Source organism: Patella vulgata, chromosome 1 (assembly GCF_932274485.2).
Source record: "Patella vulgata chromosome 1, xgPatVulg1.2, whole genome shotgun sequence".
Taxonomy (NCBI): Eukaryota; Metazoa; Mollusca; class Gastropoda; family Patellidae; genus Patella; species Patella vulgata.
This window is the reverse complement of record NC_065879.2, coordinates 48,876,733-48,897,762: the sequence shown is the minus strand read 5'-3', so window position 1 is coordinate 48,897,762 and position 21,030 is coordinate 48,876,733. Positions and strand designations below refer to the sequence as shown.

Sequence of the window (21,030 nt, the reverse complement as noted above, 5' to 3'; positions counted from 1 at the left end):
AATCCGTCGATGCTGCGACTTTGACCAAGTTAAGTAGGAAAAATAGGAATTTATTAAGACGGATCAATAGGTATACAAAAACAATTTTCCGCTTAAAAATCGACTAAGGAAAACCTCAAAAGAATCGTTTCGCGCGAAGGCTAATAATAATAAAGTTTTGCCAAATAAAAAAAACATGGTTGTAAATCCTAACCTCGTGGGGATGAAGTAATTTTGTATGATGTCGAAAATCAAAGATACACTTCAGAATGCCATAATTTGGTACTGCAACTAAAAAACCGACAGGAACGTCAACGCGTTTATAACCGCATGTTTGGCCGTCGCGGGACTATTAGAAAGCGACATTAATGCACTTGACATGAAAACTATTTATCAGAAATTACATGATTTTTTCGAAAACATGAATATTCAAAACTTTGTTGAAGGCAAATCACGCCCATTTGAATATCTAATCAAAATTGAAAATGATTCGGTCCTTAATTGCTAACCTGACGAAATTTAATTTTGATTTAACTCTTAATTCAACCCTGATCCAAGTTTTGGAAGTCCTCTTTGCCGAGTTAAGAAAGTACATTGCAAAAATTTTACTGGAGTATCGAGATGACTTTAATCCTTCGTGCTCGAGTTCTGCCATGCCTCACAATAAATTACCGGAAACCATGTTCAGTCATCTCGATAGATTAACGAGGATCGTGCCCTCGTCTTATATTTTTGGCAACGAAGCGTCCATTTTATATAAAATGTATAAATCTGACGAATGGCTTATAAACCTTTCACTTGATAAACGTGTTGTTGTTGTTCGTCCTTCGATTCGAAGATGACCATTTGACAATCACATCGTCATCATCAGCTATGGACCCGGAGATGGCTGGCGAGGCCGATCCGGGCGAGGAAGCCTCTCCCACAGATTTGGCAGAAGTGAGAGGGGGAATTGTTTGTGTTGTTCGAAGCTTTACGCACCTGCCGCTTCTGCCTGGCTAGGTGCGTTCGGCTGTCTTCTGCTGGCGAGGCCGATCCGGGCGAGGAAGCCTCTCCCACAGATTTGGCAGAATTGGGAGGGGGACTTGTTTGTGTTGTTCGAAGCTTTACGCACCTGCCGCTTCTGCCTGGCTAGGTGCGTTCAGCTGTATTCTGCTGTCTTTGCCCCTTTGCAGATGGTTGAGCGCCACGAAGGGCCGTCCGCAGCCGTCTGTTCCCATGTCTCTGAGTTGATAGCAAAATCTTTCAGAGCCGCTTTCAGATTGTCCCGGAATCTCTTCTTCGGTCGGCCGACATTTCGTTTTCCTTGACAAAGCTCCCCGTAGAGGAGATGCTTGGGGATTCTGTCTTCGGACATGCGGCACACGTGACCAGACCATCGCAGCTGTGCCTTGTGCAGTGAGGTGGTTGCGCTGGGCATTTCGGCTTGTTCCAGGACATCCGTTTCAGGGACTTTATCTTGCCAGCGAATGTGGAGTATGTTCCGGAGGCACTTGAGGTTGAAGCGTTCGATCTGCCGCTCGTGTCTTCGATAGGTAGTCCAGGTCTCGCAGCCGTATAATAGAGTGGTAAGGATAACCGCCCTGTATACCTTAAGCTTTGTCTTGAGACTGATACCTCTCCGGCCCCAGACTTTCTCTCGCAGTCCCCCGAATGCGCTGCTCGCCTTGGAGATTCTGTTGTTGATCTCATCATCGATGTTGGCGCTGCTAGAGAGGATGCTGCCCAAGTAGGTTAACTTCTCTACGGATTGGAGAGTTTGTCCGTCTACTTCAATCTGCGGGTCAAAGTGCTGATTTCCAGGGGCTGACTGATGCATCACCTCGGTTTTTTTCGTGCTGATCGTGAGACCGAAGTTGTCACAGGCCGCCGAGAAACGGTCCATTTGGCATTGCATCTCTCTCTCATCGTGCGTGTTGATGGCACAGTCGTCCGCGAAGAGGAGTTCTCGGATAGTAGTCTCTTTTACCTTTGTGGCAGCCTGCAATCTCTTGGTGTTGAACAGTTTTCCATCTGTCCTGAAAAGGATGTCGATGCCGGTCTTGCAGTCTCTGAACGCATCGAACAGCATGGCTGAGAACATGATGTTGAATAGTGTTGGAGCCCTGCTTGACACCGTTGGTCACCTGAAAGGCTTCAGATGGATCGCCGTCTTCAAGGACTCTGGCAGTCATTCCGTCGTGGAACTGACGGACGATTTCGATGAACTTGCCGGGACAGCCAAATTTCTCCATGATCTTCCAGAGACCTTTCCGACTGACCGTGTCAAAGGCCTTGGTGAGGTCGACGAATGTCGTGTATAGCTCGCGGTTCTGTTCGACACATGTCTCTTGAAGCTGGCGAGCAGCGAAGATCATGTCCGTGGTTAATCGTCCAGCACGGAAGCCACACTGGCTCTCTGGGAGAAGGCCGTGCTCTAGGTGTTTCAGCAAGCGATTGAGGGTAGGATTTGGGCCAATATCTTGCCTGCTATGGACAGGAGGGAGATGCCTCTGTGGTTGTCACAGTCCCGGCGATTTCCTTTCCGTTTGTATATATGAACGATTGTTGCATCGGGGAACTCTTGGGGCAGTTGGCCCTTCGTCCACATTGATTGAAACAGACTGGTGAGCTGATTGGTCATGAATGGGCCACCTGACTTGTACACCTCTGCTGGTATGGCGTCGGATCCTGGAGCTTTACCGGTCGACATCTGCTTGATAGCTTTGCATACTTCTCCAGTTGTTGGAGGGGTGTCTAGATCGTGGTTCGTCGGCACCTGAGGTAGGCGGGCAATGGCGACCTCGTTGAGTACGCTGCTAAAGTGTTCTGCCCATCTCTCCAAGATCAGCTTCTTGTCGGTCAGGAGTGTAGTTCCGTCCAAGCTGTGTAGAGGGGATGATCTGGAGTGTTGTGTTCCATACACTGTCTTCAGCGCATCGTAGAAACTCTTTGTGTCGTGTCTGTCTGCATAGCTTTGGATCTCGTCTGCCTTGGCGCTTAGCCAGTTGTCCTGCATGAGACGTAGTTTTGTTTGAACCGAGGAGCGAATGTTGTTGAAGGCAGCCTTCTTTGCCATGCATGTCGGGTCGTTTTGGTGGGCCCGCAGCAGGTGACATTTCTCTTCAAAGATTTTCTCAACTTCCTGGTCGTTTTCGTCGAACCAGTCTTGGTGGTTTCTTGTGACTGGTCTGAGAGTTTCGAGGGCGATGCGGTGGATAGTGTCCCTGGATTCTGCCCACAGCTCTTCGATGCTGGACTGAGGGGCAGCCGGACTGAAGGACATCCGAGACTGGAAGTCTTGGGTTGTCGTCTTGTCCTCGAGTTTCCTGGCGTTCAATTTCTTCAACACTTTCTGGCCATGTGGTCGTCTCTTTTGTTGGGTGGAGAGGTTCATTTTGGCAGTGATGAGCCGGTGGTCAGTCCAGCATTCTGCTCCACACATGACCTTGACCAATCTTACGCCCCTCCGGTCTTTTGCCCTGACGATGACGTAGTCGATTAGATGCCAGTGCTTGGACCGCGGGTGCATCCATGATGTCTTGTTGCGGGTTGGCAGACGGAACATGGTGTTGGTGATGGCGAGATCGTGTGAGGCGCATGTTTGTATGAGGAGCTGTCTATTCCTGTTGCACTTGATAAACGTAATTTGGTCTTAATGGATGCTCAAACGATAACTAAAAATCAACATTCTAAATTTAGTCAAAGGCGGGAAGAAATCGAAAAGAAAGGCTAGCAGTTATTTTTGCGGAGAAAGAATGAATTAATACAAAAGGAGAAACGTTAGATTAGGAAAAAAGAGCGCCTAACAAAAGAAGTTGTCGGGGTAGGTCTTTGGAAAAGTAAAGAGGGTATGGAAAATGGGATTTTACAACTTTCGTATGTATGCTTTAAATCAGCAAGTTTCTAATAAGTCTATATTTCATTTTTCTGTCGCCGGTAAGGAACACTCGATTCCAGTTTTAAAAGAAAATTTACAAAAATTAATTGACCTGGCTTATCCTACCTAACCTGAGGAAATTTTCAGTGCCCCTTTTTAGCGGTTATAAAAAATACAATTTCTTCATTCTTCGTTTTTAAAACTATTTTATTTGTCAATCCAGACGTCCCAGCAGATCGACATTCCGACACATCTGAGAGTATTTTAACAATTTATTATTTAGTAGCTGTTTTTTTTTTAAACCATTCGGTTAATTTTCGGATAGCAATTTATTTGACAAAATACGCCTACTACTGTAGATCTGCTTTGATATCGTGTTTGAAAAGTTGCCTTTGACATACTCTAAGTAAAATTAAACTTTTTTATTTTGTTCCAAGGAGAACAAATGAGAATATATGTTTATTACAGATTAGTTCTAAATTACATATCTGTGTTTGGTAAATAATGACTATGTATTATTCATTATCAATCGATTTGTGAAATGTCGTAACAGATCGTGTTTTCGGGTAATATACTATTCAAAAAAAGTACGGGATATTTGATTTTTAAGTGTTATTAAAGTCACCTAATGAAACTGACGAAGAAACAAATGACAAAATGAAATGAAGTTCACATTCATCGATTTATTCCAAATGATCGTTAGACTAAGTAAGGCACAGACTGACCATTATAAGGGTAAAATGATACCCGGGGTCAAACAGCAAAGTTACCACAGCATCACAACCAAGTCAGTAACGGGTAAATCCTCCTCTGTTTGCCAAACAAGCATTGATCCGACGTGGCATACTCCTAATGAGACGTCTAAGGTCATTTTGGTCCAGATTGTCCCATTCCTGTTGCAACGCAGCAGCAAGTTCTTGGACATTGGCAGGACGTTGTTGACGTTGACGTAACCTCTGTCCAAGCATGTCCCAGACATGCTCGATGGGGGAGAGGTCGGGACTCAGTGCTGGCCAAGGTAATGTGGTGATGTTCTGTTGTTGGAGGTAACCTGTAACGATCCTGGCCCTGTGACATCTTGCGTTGTCATCCTGGAAGATGAAACGGCGGCCATGACGTCGTGCGAACGGCACAACATGGACTGCCAAGATGTTGTCCCGGTAGTACTGGCCTGTAACACGCCCTGCAACAACATGTAAAGCCGTTCTTCCAGCAACAGTGATGCCTCCCCACACCATAACAGAACCACCCCCAAATCGATCATGTCTGATGACGTTAACGTCTTGGAAGCGCTCGTTTCGACGACGCCACACCCTCCTACGTCTGTCCAAAAAATCAACAGTGAACCTTGACTCATCTGAAAACATCACATTGCTCCAGCGTCGATTATCCCAGTGTTGACGACCCCTACACCAACGACGTCTTGCCTGAATGTGATGATCTCTCAAACAAGGGATCACGCGAGGACGTCGGGCGCGAAGGTGACCCCTATGCAGTCGATTCCGAATCGTCTCGCCACTCACTCTCACACCAGTGTCTGTTTGAAGACGAGCGCTGATCTGATTTGCTGTGATGACACGATTTCTCAAGGCCAAGGTACGGATAAATCGATCCTGGGCTTGAGTTGTCGCCCTTGGTCGACCTGAGCGTGGCCTGTCCTGTACAGATTGTGTATCACGGTATCTGGACCATAGCCTGCTTATGACAGACTGAGAAACATTCATCGTCCGCGCCACAACCGCCTGTGTTGTGACGATCTGTAGCATGCCAAGGGCACGTAACCTTTCATTTTGGGTAAGCCGACGCATATCAAAATTTGTTTTCTGGTCACTAAAACAATTAAACTGATGTTTCCACCCTGGAATTCAATGCCACAATGACTGTAACATTCAAAGTCAGAGTCGTGCAAATCTTGGGTTGGACCCCCATGATGATCCCAAGCATCACCTGCATTCCATGCGGTAGCTATTGGTGCGTTTGGGCGTCACATGTAACTGGAAATGTTTCTTCTGTTAGGTTCTATAGTGACTTTTTTCGTAGTCATTTGCATATTTTAGTATTATGCCCCCAAAATCAAATATCCCCTACTTTTTTTGAATAGTATATTTGAGTTATGCTTAGTTTGATCAAGTGAATACCTGCGCTGATATTTATTCTTAAATGTTATCATACAAGAAGGAACGTGATCCCGAATTTGACTTTGTTTTTAATTATGTATCTTCTAGTTTCAAACCCAACTTCAAAATATCAATGTACATCTCAACTTGATCCGCTATTGTATATTTAATCATTCAGATAGATCAAAATAGTCTGTCATTATTTACTTAATACTCTAATTGTTCCATGAAACTTTTGTTAGTATTCTAGTTCTATGAATAAACATACTTCCGAACATTATTTCTAAAATGGGACATCAAATTTAATTTACAAAGGCACATTCACATATAAATACCAATATAAATAGACCTATGTGTCTATGGGTATACAGAAAATATAAATAGATTGGTCTAATATATCTACAAAAACTGAAATAAATTTAAATTGGGCTGCACACATCAAGCACACGGGAATGGCCGATCCAAAACTGAGCTGCTTTGCGCATGCTCGGAGACCTGAAATTCAATCGAATCATGTAGCAGATTTCGTCAAATAGCAAATCACGATTTAAACGAACAGTTCCGAATGTTAGTGGTGTTAGTTCTTTTCGGAAAAGAAATCAAAAATTTTAGATGACCAATAGAACATAACTGAGGTTATCATTGAAAAGAACTCAGACTAGTAATTAGTTACCCATTGATTTCAATGTTAAATGGCTGTAACATCACAGGCTGTAGCTTTTTGCTCAATATACCGTTGGTTCCAATCCTTATAGGCATAATGGGGACCACATTTGGCAATATCCTCATCGTAATTTTGTAGGGAGTTGACCGTTTAGATGTTTTGCTACGGGGATTTGATGTTGACTGGGGGTGAAAATCTCACATCCGACACAATGATTGCTATGCAGAAAGAACACTTTACACCCCCGATCCCTCCGCTGTAATATCATCTGTATCACCCAAAACTGCTATGAAATTACAAATTTGATCCCTTTTCTCCAATTCTAGACCAAAAAGTCAACCCAAAAATGCAGGAAGAGGGGAGAACAAACTAAAGAAAAAATTGACTATTTATAACTAATAACTATTCTTAGTCCAAAACTCAAAATAGATATGTCGGCCGCTGGTACACAAAAGCAGTGAATTTTAACGGACATTGAAATGGATATATCTTAGGAAATATAGCACGCAGGTACAGTTTCTTGAAAGTTTATAATAAAGGATCATCGAGGATTGTTGTTTATATAGACATAGTGCCATAACTGTGAATACTTTTCGAGATATTTTTCAGCTCGGGGCACCCTACCTTTGATGGTTCGCTCCCAAACCACCATTGAACAAATTGCCATGTCAAAGAACATGGGCTGGTCTCAAAAGAACTCGATTACACACAGTTAATGGTTTGGGTATTTACAACTCTGATATCGGAAAAGTAAACTGGATGTCAATTTAAAACCAAAAATAATTCACCTTTTCTTACCTTCTATTGTAAACTTATTTCCTGCCTTAGAAATTTAGTTTTACACCCAATCGATTGCCAACGACTTGTCTTCTATCAATACATAAATATTATTCTATTACTCTCCAATAATATCCCTTGGTTAATATAGTGAAATTACTCGTGTTGTTATTCGAAAAGAATATTGGTGTAAGCTGTTACACCTGACAGCTTTGATTTACACCCACGGCAGAATTGCAACAGATAGCACTTCTCATGTGTCAATTGTCCGGAAAAACTTGCTATTTATGTTAAAATCTCATTTTTCCCCGGGGATTTATTATCCAATCGAATTACATGAGATGTGTCCGTGTTATTGCACAGACAACACTGATACGACTCTGGTTTTCTAGGCGTCGAAGCCATTTTACTTCCGTTTGTTTGTTTACAAGCTGAGTTGCCGGTACAAAAAGTAGTGCGTTGACCTCATGACCTGCGACGTTTAGGTCACGTGATTGAATATCATGGCTGTTGACTCTGTCAGAGTTGCTTCTCTGCAGGTTTAGTCCTCAAGCTAACCCGCAGTCGATCATTTTAAAGGACAATGCTGGTGTCAGTCATTATCACATACGTGATAGAACTGGATAAACACGCTATAAAATTTATTTTGAATACACTCTGGTTTTCTAGGCGTCGAAGCCATTTTACTTCCGTTTGTTTGTTTACAAGCTGAGTTGCCGGTACAAAAAGTAGTGCGTTGACCTCATGACCTGCGACGTTTAGGTCACGTGATTGAATATCATGGCTATTGACTCTGTCAGAGTTGCTTCTCTGCATGTTTAGTCCCCAAGCTAACCCGCAGTCGATCATTTTAAAGGACAATGTTGGTGTCAGTCATTATCACATACGTGATAGAACTGGATACACACGCTATGAAATTTATTTTGAATACACGCTTTTGGAACAGAGAATGTTTTTCCACTCCCTTGGTAGAGATAAATATTGCATGAACAGTCAAACATACGCCGCCATAAAACTGTGAAGGCGATGAGGAATTCAATATCAACCTCATTTAAATCACAAATTCCACAAATCCTACTTTTTATCAAACTGAATAAATCCGGGTTGACATGTAACAAAACATACGCCAACCACAAGCTTAGCTGCCCAAACTCTTAATACAGGTTTTTTCCCTTTTTTTCTTTGAAGTTTTTGAAAAAACAGATCAAGTTTGAAAAATTACATCGCAGAAACTCTGCTGATCTGACTTTTGAGAATGTCAATAAGAAGACTGTAACTAGCTAGTTTATTTGGTGCAATATCTATTTTCTGTCTTGTCCGCAGGTTTATCTTGTATATTTTTGTTTTGCGTGTAGTGCGGTCCCCCTGCACTTACTATTAGAGATAATAATAATAATATGTTTATTTCAGTAAAGTGGGTCCACGACCAAAGTTACAAACATAAAATATTTATATCACAGTCACGTTTGGATATATAAATGAATATATTATTTCTTGATGGACATTTCAACACGCTTGGTATTTTCTAGGTATTTGCGTACTTAGTTTCCAACCCCTATGCAAGTACAGATATTATAACAATCTTTTTTTTTTCTTTTTTCCAATCTATTATAACAATCTTAACATTCAACTTTGCTTTTTATATGTCAGATTTTGTTACAAATAGTCACAATCTTAGTATTCAACCTTAATTGTTACAGGTTTGCTGTGGATATTATAACTATTCAAAAAAAGTAGGGGATATTTGATTTTGGGGGCATAATACTAAAATATGCAAATGACTACGAAAAAAGTCACTACAGAACCTAACAGAAGAAACATTTCCAGTTACATGTGACGCCCAAACGCACCAATAGCTACCGCATGGAATGCAGGTGATGCTTGGGATCATCATGGGGGTCCAACCCAAGATTTGCACGACTCTGACTTTGAATGTTACAGTCATTGTGGCATTGAATTCCAGGGTGGAAACATCAGTTTAATTGTTTTAGTGACCAGAAAACAAATTTTGATATGCGTCGGCTTACCCAAAATGAAAGGTTACGTGCCCTTGGCATGCTACAGATCGGCACAACACAGGCGGTTGTGGCGCGGACGATGAATGTTTCTCAGTCTGTCATAAGCAGGCTATGGTCCAGATACCGTGATACACAATCTGTACAGGACAGACCACGCTCAGGTCGACCAAGGGCGACAACTCAAGCCCAGGATCGATTTATCCGTACCTTGGCCTTGAGAAATCGTGTCATCACAGCAAATCAGATCAGCGCTCGTCTTCAAACAGACACTGGTGTGAGAGTGAGTGGCCAGACGATTCGGAATCGACTGCATAGGGGTCACCTTCGCGCCCGACGTCCTCGCGTGATCCCTTGTTTGAGAGATCATCACATTCAGGCAAGACGTCGTTGGTGTAGGGATCGTCAACACTGGGATAATCGACGCTGGAGCAATGTGATGTTTTCAGATGAGTCAAGGTTCACTGTTGATTTTTTGGACAGACGTAGGAGGGTGTGGCGTCGTCGAAACGAGCGCTTCCAAGACGTTAACGTCATCAGACATGATCGATTTGGGGGTGGTTCTGTTATGGTGTGGGGAGGCATCACTGTTGCTGGAAGAACGGCTTTACATGTTGTTGCAGGGCGTGTTACGGACCAGTACTACCGGGACAACATCTTGGCAGTCCATGTTGTGCCGTTCGCACGACGTCATGGCCGCCGTTCATCTTCCAGGATGACAACGCAAGATGTCACAGGGCCAGGATCGTTACAGGTTACCTCCAACAACAGAACATCACCACATTACCTTGGCCAGCACTGAGTTCCGACCTCTCCCCTATCGAGCATGTCTGGGACATGCTTGGACAGAGGTTACGTCAACGTCAACAACGTCCTGCCAATGTCCAAGAACTTGCTGCTGCGTTGCAACAGGAATGGGACAATCTGGACCAAAATGACCTTAGACGTCTCATTAGGAGTATGCCACGTCGGATCAATGCTTGTTTGGCAAACAGAGGAGGATTTACCCGTTACTGACTTGGTTGTGATGCTGTGGTAACTTTGCTGTTTGACCCCGGGTATCATTTTACCCTTATAATGGTCAGTCTGTGCCTTACTTAGTCTAACGATCATTTGGAATAAATCGATGAATGTGAACTTCATTTCATTTTGTCATTTGTTTCTTCGTCAGTTTCATTAGGTGACTTTAATAACACTTAAAAATCAAATATCCCCTACTTTTTTTGAATAGTATATAACAATCTTTAATATTCAGCTTTGATTGATAAACAATGGTTTTGATTTAAGTACTCTTTAGATCAGTATTTTTGTGAGCCAATGACTTGGTTTTTTTTCGCTTCTGATTTTTAACGCAGCTTCAATGTACTTAGAAACAGCTAACAGAGTGGATCTGTCTTCTGTTGTACACAGCTGTTGATAATTTAAATTCTTTGGAATAAACTCATCTCTCAAACTGTTTAGATATGGACAATGTAACAGAAAGTGCACAGTGTTTTCAAAATGGCATAACTTAGACATGGGGCTACTGCATTGTTTTCTTGAAAATTGATTAGCAGCCAAGGGTAACAAGTTTAACCTCAATCTTGTTATGTTCCTCTTGTGATGGAACAGCAAGTCTATACTAAGGTATCTTTCTTGAACAAGATCTTGTTTAAAATTTCGGTAATTAACAAGACTTACGCTTTCAGCGAGTTTGCTTGACCATTCTTGTATACTTATGTCTATTAACCTTTGTTTGAATTGTGCAATAAAGTGATTTATGTTACCTATGCTTCTAACATTCCAAACATATGCAAAGCCAAGACTAAATAATATTTGCCTTTTTTGTGAGGCCCAATTATTTCTTCCTGCTGAATCGTGGTTCTTCAACATTGAAAATACCTGTTTTGGATAACGATGGAGTGGCATATTTACAATCTTACACCAGTATTTGATGCAAGTCGACATATAGTAGATACTTAAAGGCACACGCCCACATTCCCCTAGTACACCCGTATTGGTGTTGCTTTTATGGACTCCTAAAGCGAATTTGCAATAACTAGTTTTCACTTTTTCTATTTCTGGTCTATGTGTATATCCCCATACCTGGGCTCCACACATGAGAATTGGCCTAATAACACCGTCAAAAATTTTGAATTTTGTTTGCAAGCTGGGGTGTCCAGTTTTATAGATAAGGGCTTTTATGGGAATTAATGTTTTTTCTGCTTTAGCAGATAAGTCCTGCAGGCACCTTGTCCAGACCAGTCTGGACAAGAAACAGAGTCCCAGGTAATTATAATATGACTTTAGTTTTCCCAATGTTGACATTGAGATTGAATGCTCTGCAGAAATTTTACAGTACAGTGATTTTCCATTGGAGATCACCCACCGTGTCTGATAAAATCGACAAGTCATCTGCGTATAGCATTAGGAGGATTTCATTTACATCTTGGATAGTAAAGATGCCTCTGACGTCTGCCGACCTTAACATTGAAATAAGAGTATTGATGTAGAAGCAAAGCAGAATGGGGCTGACTACGCACCCCTGTCTTACGCCTGAGTTACATTCGAAGAATGGTGTGATCTTATTGCCTAGTTTAACACCTGAAAATACATGTCTGTACATAGACTGGAGAGTGTTATACATGTTACCACCTATACCTTTTGAGGTCAGAATTTTCATGAGTTTTTGACGGTTTATCATATCAAAAGCTTTGGAAAAATCTACAAAGAGGCAATAAAGGCGACTCCTGGCTCTTGATAAATATTTTTGCACTAAACCTTGGAGAGTGAATATATGGTCAACTGTCGAATAGCCCTGTCGGTATCCGGCCTGTGCCTCTTCGTATTGTTCTGTTGCCTCTGACCATTTCTTTAATCTGTTATTCAGCACCGCTGTGTATAGTTTGCCCAGATTATCTAAGAGCGTTTTCGGTCTCTAGTTGTTTGGGTCTGATTTTGATCCTTTTTTGAAAACTGGTGTAATCAATCCTTTACACCAAGACTTTGGGAAATAACCGGTGCTAAATATAGTATTAAAAAGGGAGGTAATAACAGGTACCAACACTTCGCCGCTTATCTTAAGAAAATCTATACCTATTCCGTCTGGTCCGGGTGATGTACCTGGTTTGAAATTCCTTAGACATAAAAGTACCTCTCGTTCTGAAAACGGTGCATTAAGGAATTCTACCTGGTTTACATCTGGTTCGTTCCGAGTTGGGAATAGATATTGCATATATTCATGGTCTCCATGCTAAACTTCCAAGTCAATATTAAGAAGATCTCTGAAATGGTCTGCCCAGTTGTTAGACTCAATTGATTTACAAATTTTGGGCAAGTTTTGCTTTGCCCGCTTCAATGTATGCCAAAATTGAGCGGGGTCATCAAGGTTTTGCAGTAATTTATCGTAAGTTTCTTGGTGGTATTTGGCCTTTTTGGCTTTGCATAGGTTTCTGAATTCTCTGCAGTGGGAGTGATAGTTTGCTATGCAGATTGTGCTGCTAAAGGCTCTCACTTTGTTTAAGGCTAAGAATTTAGCCTGTTTAGCCCTGTAACATTCTGAATCAAACCAATCAGGCTGTATCTCCTTCACATTTTTGTACCTTGGGACATGTGAGACCATATGTTTAGCACAATTTTTTTAAAAAAGATTGAAACAGTGATAGAGCACTTTCTATATTTTCATTTCCAAGAATTGTTTCAAATTCTTTCAAAAATTCTTCAAAATTTTCATTTATATTTTGTTTATATAAGAGTGCTCTCTCACTATTCCATACAAGTTTACAATAGTTGTGTGTGTAACACTGTGAAAATGTCAGTTCTATGGACAAGTGGCCGGTCAGACTCAGTTCTTGGGGTTACCTGCAAATACTCTGCCAAGGGAAATATGTTAGAAGACACTAAGACATAATCGACCAATGAGGTCCCATTGTAAGTAATACAGGTAACCTTTCCGTCCATGTCTCCTTGCACTCGCTCATTTACAATATGAATATTAAAATTTGCACAGAGCTTAACTAGTTCTAGTCCATAATTGTTTATTTCGTTGTCCAATGAACATCTGCGCTGTTTGAAATCATCAACTGAATATTCTGCGTCATCCAGGCCTGGAATGTATTTCGTAGAATCATCACATATATTAATATAATCTTGAAGTTGGCCTGTTCGAGCGTTGAAGTCGCCTCCTAACAAATATTCTGCGTCTGGGTACTGCGAGTTTATTGCTGTAATATTGTGTACTGGCGACGATTCCGGTGCAATGTAAAGACAGCCGTAGATAATGTCATTTTCCCAGCCAAAGAAATCTTTGTCAAGCTTTAAGAATATCACTTTTTGCGAGTTTTCATTTATTCTGCGGATGCCATGTTGAATCGAAGTTCTGATTAGCACTATTATTCCGCCTCGTTGTCTTCCACCCCCTCGAACACAATTATGCACTACATGATGAGGGAAATTGTTATTGAGGTCAATATTTTCACCACACCAGGTTTCTGTGAGTCCTACAATATCAAAATTGTTTAAATATTTAATGTAATCACCAAATTTAATTTTCCTTTTAGGCCATGAATATTCCAAAAAATTAAATTTAATTTGCCTCCTTCTACACTAGGCTGAATTGGCACTTGTTGGCCTACTTTCTCCTGTCATTGTTCATATTCTAAGTCCGCAAGTGTGTATGACTTTCCGTTTATAATCAGTTTATCGTGTTTTAGTTTGGAAACTTGACCTTCTTCCCTAGCTGCTAACATATGCTTGACTAATTTTTTCCTTTTTTGACGGAGTGCATATGAATAATCGTGTGACATTCTAATTTCTTCGTTGCTAAGCTCTTTCACGGCTGTGAAGATGCGGTTTTTGTCAGTAAGCTTCGTAAATTTTACTAGTACTGGGGCTTTGGACTTTTTGGCTGGATTTCCCTTCAAAGCATGACAGTATTCTATTTCAATATTCTTTTCATTCATGTTAGGACATTCATTCAAAAAACTTCTCACCTTTTCTTCGCATGTTGTGTTATTGTCAGACTGTTCTATGTATAGGCCATAAAAAATGGCGTTGTTTTGTTTTGTTTTATTTTCTAGTTTGTCGATGACCTCCTCCAGCTCTACTTTTCTTCTTGTAACTCAGTGACGTAAGCTTTGTGACGTTGTCGTTTATCGAAGGGATGTCTTGTACACATGACCTAATTTTTCGCATTTCCAAGTACAGCTCTTTCATCATGTCTTTTACATTCAAGTAGTCGACTAAGGCTGCTTTATTTTCTTCTGTAATGGTGGCATTACCTTTCCGTGTTGTCGGCCCTGGATTTGCTTCGATATCACCACATAGTATTAGCAAGATAACGCCTAGGATTGTAACTGTTTGATGGAAATTTGTCGAGGTCGACAGAAAGCGTGCGTCCATCATTGCCGGATATCACGTGACCTCTATTAGACATAAGTGGTTGACTATGTTTGACATATTCTAATCTCTAAACTCAGATTAGCTAATCTTTGACTAGAAATTTTCTTAATAAACTTATTAAATGTCACCTTAAAAATTTGATTATATAAATTTCATATAATCCATGATTAATAAATAGGCTTTATCATTGATGAAAGGGTCCTAACTGCACGAAATATATTAGAAAAGCACATATATCAGAACAGCGTTTACACCCAGGGTCCCGTAAAGATATTTTGGGATTCCGCAAAGTCATAGGGGTTCTTGGGAAAGAAAAGAGAGAAAGATAATTGGGGTTTAACGTCCATTCGAAAAAACTAGGTCATTTCGGGACTAACATATGGTTCAATTTTAGGGGTCTTTAGCCGTGAGAGGAAACCGGACGACCCAGCGAAAACCCACGAGGTTGGACAGGCGACCCTATTCCTTGTCACGCACAACCGGGGAATCGAAACCACACCAGTTGACTGAATGACATGCCTTATGATACAACGCGTACGCGCTAAACATTCGGTCATCTTGGAAACAAAAAGAGAGGGGCTAAGCCCACTCTACACAAACTAGGTCATTTGGGGATTAACCTTTGGTTAAATTTCATTTTAGTGAAAACCCACGACTGGTCTCTTACAATGACAGGTCTTATGATAACGACAATACTTATCGAAACGTTGTGCTTGTGTATAATAAACCAGTGATTGTTGTCCCATATAACTGTGTCAGTTTTGTTATGTTTCCAATTGCTAAATGCCACTAAAGGATTATTATGAACTTAGTGAAATAAAGAGAGACACTGACAATGTAAGAGATATCAATAATAGTCTTAATTATAATTAATTGGTTCCTGCATCAGAAATAGTAAGGCTGGATAAGTGGGATGATGACTTAATTTCCGATATATTTAGTATTGAGGAAGAGTTAGAAGATTATATTAAACTGTTAGAGAATAATCAAAGTTTAACAGAGAAATCTTCAAATAATGAGTCAAACACTTCAACCCCATCTACTAATGTTAATCCGCCTGAGCAAGAGAAAATCGTCATATTACATGGTTCTGTAGAGTCACCACCTCAAGTACAGAATGAGATAACTCCGTCATCGTCTAATGTTCCTGCAAGTAATTTATCAACCACTTCAACATCAGATAATCATCCTGATATACGTCAACGACCCCCATCATCAGATGTATTTGTGAACAATCAGCCACCCCATGAACACTTGCGTAGTAATGAAATGTCACAATCTGTAGATTCTTGGATAGATGAATTAAAAGAATTCACCGAGACTAACCTGTCATGTGAAATGAAAGGCTTGTCAGTCGCTGAAGCATTGTTGAAACTTGAAGCCAGTCGTGGCATTCCATCTGTTCAAATTCCTAAATTCAATGGTGATCCTTTAACTTATGTTGAATTTATTGAGAAATTCAGAATACACATTCACAACAAACCTCATCTACACGATGATATGCGAATGATACAATTGAAAATGCATCTTGAGGGTGAAGCAAGTCGAGTTATAGTGGCTATGGGGAATCAAGGTATCATGTATGTCACAGCTTTAAAGACGTTGAAGGAATAATTTGGCCAACGAAGTGTTATAGCCAGAACATATATCAACAAACTAACGCGAGGCGCTAAACTGATGATTGGTGATAGAAATAAACTTAGAGAATTATCGATGGACATTATTGGTTGCATTGCCACACTTAAACAGATCAATTATGAGGCTGACATTAATGCCACTCAGAACCTTCGAACTTTAATAAAACGCTTACCAGATCCATTGATAGAGTCGTGGAAGAATAAAGTGACAGACATTAGAGAGAAAGGAGAAGTTCCAACTATTGAACACATTAGTAACTTTGTTAGGAAAAAAGTGAGAAATTTATTTGATCCTGACTTTGGTGATATAGTTAAGACATTTAATAAGTGTGACAATGCTTATAAATCATTCCCACGTAATCAACAAAATTCAGGGAGAGCAGTGCATTCCACACAAAGAACATTTGGCCCCGAGTTCACAAAGCATTCTCAGACTTAAGTTGAGAATTTGCTCAACTTTCAATCACTGTTTATGAGAAATATCTTTGATCCATATATACATTCAACCTGACTTAACAATTAATCAACGGTGTTAAGATTGTTGATTGGGTAATCAAGTTCTGTTTTTTTATATTATCAAAGAAACCGACAGAGCTGTTACAGGCCGCAAATGATAGTTTTGATGAACTGAGATGTGTCTAACATATAGTTCAATATTATTTCATTAACTCATTAAGGGATGTTTAACAGTGAGATGAAACCGGAGGACCCGAGAAAACCCAGTCGACTTTGACAGTCGACTTTATCAAGTGGTAAGAGACAGATGGGTCATTTTGGGAATAAATATGGTATATCGTCATACCCGTTTTTCTTATTTTAAGTTTGTCGCCTTGGAAACCAATTGCAAAGGCAAAGAAGATGATTAATCAGAGTAGCAATCTAAAATCTATTTACCGGTTGTAAAGGGAGATAACTGTGTAAAAATTTCAATTTTCTGCAAAATATCGAATATTCGTTGCAGTAATTATACTAATGTGCTGTTATTTGACAATATTAGGTTGTTATTTGATCATATTGGGTAGTATTTGATGAGTATTTGGTAGTATTGGGTTATTATAACTCTATATTTTTGAAAAAAACGATATGTCTATTTTGCATCATTATGTTGTAGTATTGGGTAGTATGTGGTGATATTGAGGTAGTATTGGGGTGGTATTGGGTAAATCATCCCACCCTTCCTACACACCGTAAGGAGATTTGCTGCACAACATGGATGGCCAAGTGTTTTTATTTCGGACAATGGATCCAACTTTGTTGGGGCACAAAGGGAATTAAAGCAGTTAGTCCAGGAAGGTAAAAAACAAATTGAAGACTTTGCTATGCTTCACAAGGTTTGCTGGAAATTTAATACTCCTTTAAGCCCACACCAAGGCGGTATGTTTGAAAGTTTAATAAAACAAGTAAAAAATGCTCTGAAATGTTTGGTCAACAGCAGACCAATTACTTATTCTTCGAGTGATCCGAATGACTTTAAACCTATTACACCAAACCACTTTATTCCTGGGAGAGCAACTACGGAAATTCCGCAAGGTCCATTTCAAGAAACCAAGAATTTACATAAACACTTTGAATTTGTTCAGTCGATTGTGTCGCGAACCTTTACTAGATTAGTAAAAGAGTATTTTCCAACTTTAATGAGAAGATCTAAGTGGCAGAGAAAAGAGCGTCAATTACAGATCAATGATATTGTGCTACTAGTAGATCCAAATGTGTCTCGTGGAAAGTGGCAACTTGCGCGTATTATTGAGGTGTATCCGGGATCTGATGGTGTAGTGCGTAATGTGAAAGTGCATACAAACTCTGGAGATTATAAACGATCAATTCAAAAATGTTGCCCAATTTTAGAAGTAATGTGATGTTTGTAGTATTGCATTTAGCTTTAAGTTACTTTTATTGTTACTAAGTACACTCCAGGTTTTCCCTGGGAGGATTGTTATGAATATTTGATTAGTTTAATATATTTTATAGTTCAGTGTTAGTTGATATTGTCCTCAGCCGCAGGATTGTCCCTTTAATGAGGTGTCACTAAATTTGCACGGGTTTTGTAAGCGCATGACTATCAGGCTGTGTTTTGCCGCCATCTTTTCTGCTAAGTCGCCTATCCAATTTCCCTTGATGACATGTTGATTTCTGTAGTTCAGAGATAAAACCCTTTAGGTACATACAAATAAATTGTTATATTAATATTCAGTGAACCATATTATAGTATAAATTATGTATTTTGTCAATTTTCTGTTGCTTATTTGTTATGACTAGGTATTATTCACTGTTTAAGAGTCGCCATTAATTCATACAAATCAATGTTATGCTATGTGTCAGCTTTGTAATATTAGGGTTAGTTCATATACTATGTATTCTTGTCGATTTCATAGTCTAAGAAGCAAGTTAGTTATGAATATGTAGATGTATATTATAAAAGCTAAAATCACCGCTAAATATTTATAATGAGTCATTAGTCGAACAAGAGTTATCTCCTTTCAATCATCATTGAGATTATTATCAGTGTTTACGTTTTTCTGATGAGTTTCATTTGGCTTATGATTGTTAATTTTATTCTTTCAGAATGCTACTTATATGCAGTTTGTAATTAGTTCCGCGGAACCATATGTGAATACATATGTTAGATAGATTTTAGTGTACAGTTCCTATTTGATATCAACATAAAGAGTTAGAACTATTATTTTGTGTTGTTTTCAAGAGTAAACAGATGTAACATGTATTACTGAAATTTATCGCCTGAACTTTTTCCCCCGTGGATAAATTCAAATCAATTCTTCAGCAAGGAGGCAAGTCTTTGGAACAGTATGTTATTTTTATGATAATGGTTGTCTTACCGTCCTTCCTATTCCAATGTATTAATTTAAATAACAGTACACAGAAGAACTACGAAAATCAGGACAAGCAACAGATCAGAATAGGAACAAAGACAACAGCATGGCTAAACAATTTGTGAATTTTAAATGATAAGACATCTTGCCAAAACATACTGCATTTTACAAGTCAACGTGACGTATTGGACGAAATCGTCGACTTCGCGTTGACCTACTGTTTTGTACTGTAGTCGTAGACCCTTACTCTACCCACTACCTGTCTAAAAATACACCTTATAAACATCGCTAGCAGCCAAAATGCGTTGTCTCAACGACATATAAGTAAATAAAATTAAGCATGATTTAAAATGTTGAATACAATTAATACTTGCAATTCATTTCGCTTCAGGCGCTTGTCAGAAATTTCCCTCCGAAACAAAGTCCTACCCATCAATAATTGCGCGATATTTTCACGTATTTTTATTGGCTGAAAATGACCACCTGGTTATGTGCTCGATTATAATTGGCCAGATTGTGCATATAGACAGACAGGACTGGACAATGTGACTACAGCTAGGGGGTATAACTCGAATTAACGAGCTACAAACCCGGCACCCTTCCGTCCGAAATGCCTATCCGAAAGTTTCGGACGTTCTGTCCTACAGCTTACAAATGACGAACAGACGCATTTAAAAGACTTGACTTGTAAGCTGCAATTTACGAGTGGGCAACGAGGGGAACCCTCTCGTTTGTTATAAATAGGGTTTTTTCTTTACGTTTGTACCTCTAGTATCTATTATTACACAACAATCAGGCTGTGTCCTCTCTTTAGAGAGAGAGAGAGAGAATGGTGTTTAGCGTGAGAGAGAGAGAGAGAGAAATGGCGTTTAACGTAAGAGGGATGGCGTTTAACTCCACTCGACACAAACTAGGTCATTTTGGGACTAACATATGGTTCAATTTTACTTCAATAATTCGCTTGCGCATAGGGGTCTTTAGCAGTGGTCAACCTCATACAAATTTTAGTGCAAAGACATGACCATTTGTCTGTAGTGAAAAGCATTCAGCCCAACGAAAATTTGGGGAAAAGTTGGAGGTGGGCAAAGAGGCCAGAATTAACATTGAAGTCAATGGGGAAATTAATGGTGGTCTGCCTCCAGCCAATGGACTAAGACTAGTAATTATTCCCCCTTAATTCATGATGGGGGGAATGTAGTGCGAGTTATAAATAGACAATTTTTCCCTTAATTTTTTTCTCCCCTCTTCCTACATTTTTGGGTTGACTTTTTGGTCTAGAATTGGAGAAAAGGGATCAAATTTGCAATTTCATAGCAGTTTTGGGTAATACTGATGATATTACAGCGGGGGGATAGGGGGTGTAAAGTGTCTTTCTGCAGAGCAATCATTGCGACGGAAGTGAGATTTTCACCCCTGTCAACATCAAATCCCCGTAGCAAAAAATCTAAATCGTCAACCCCCTACAAATTTATGATGAGGACATTGCCAAATGTGGTCCCCAGTGTGCCTATAAAGATTGGAACCAACGGAATGTTGAGCAAATAGCTACAGTCTGTGATGTTACAGCCATTTAACATTGAAGTCAATGGGCAAAAAATTGCTAGTCTGAGTCCCAATGTACGCCTTGTTGTCATGTTTGTAAGAAGCCAAGAGGATTCTACATCGTCATAGTCTGACGTCGTAGTCACGTGAGAAGCGCTCAAGCCATCAGTCTTCAGTGTGCTCTTTGCTCGCGAATCCTACGGACGTATTTCTCGCGCCTTCTAGTGTCAGAA

General features: G+C 40.0%; 1 protein-coding gene across 6 annotated transcripts in view; it reads right to left on the bottom strand.

The window, feature by feature from the left end:
• LOC126830245 (uncharacterized) overlaps positions 1–21,030 on the bottom strand; it is a 152,303-nt gene that overhangs the window by 28,675 nt on the left and 102,598 nt on the right. The window lies entirely within an intron of this gene.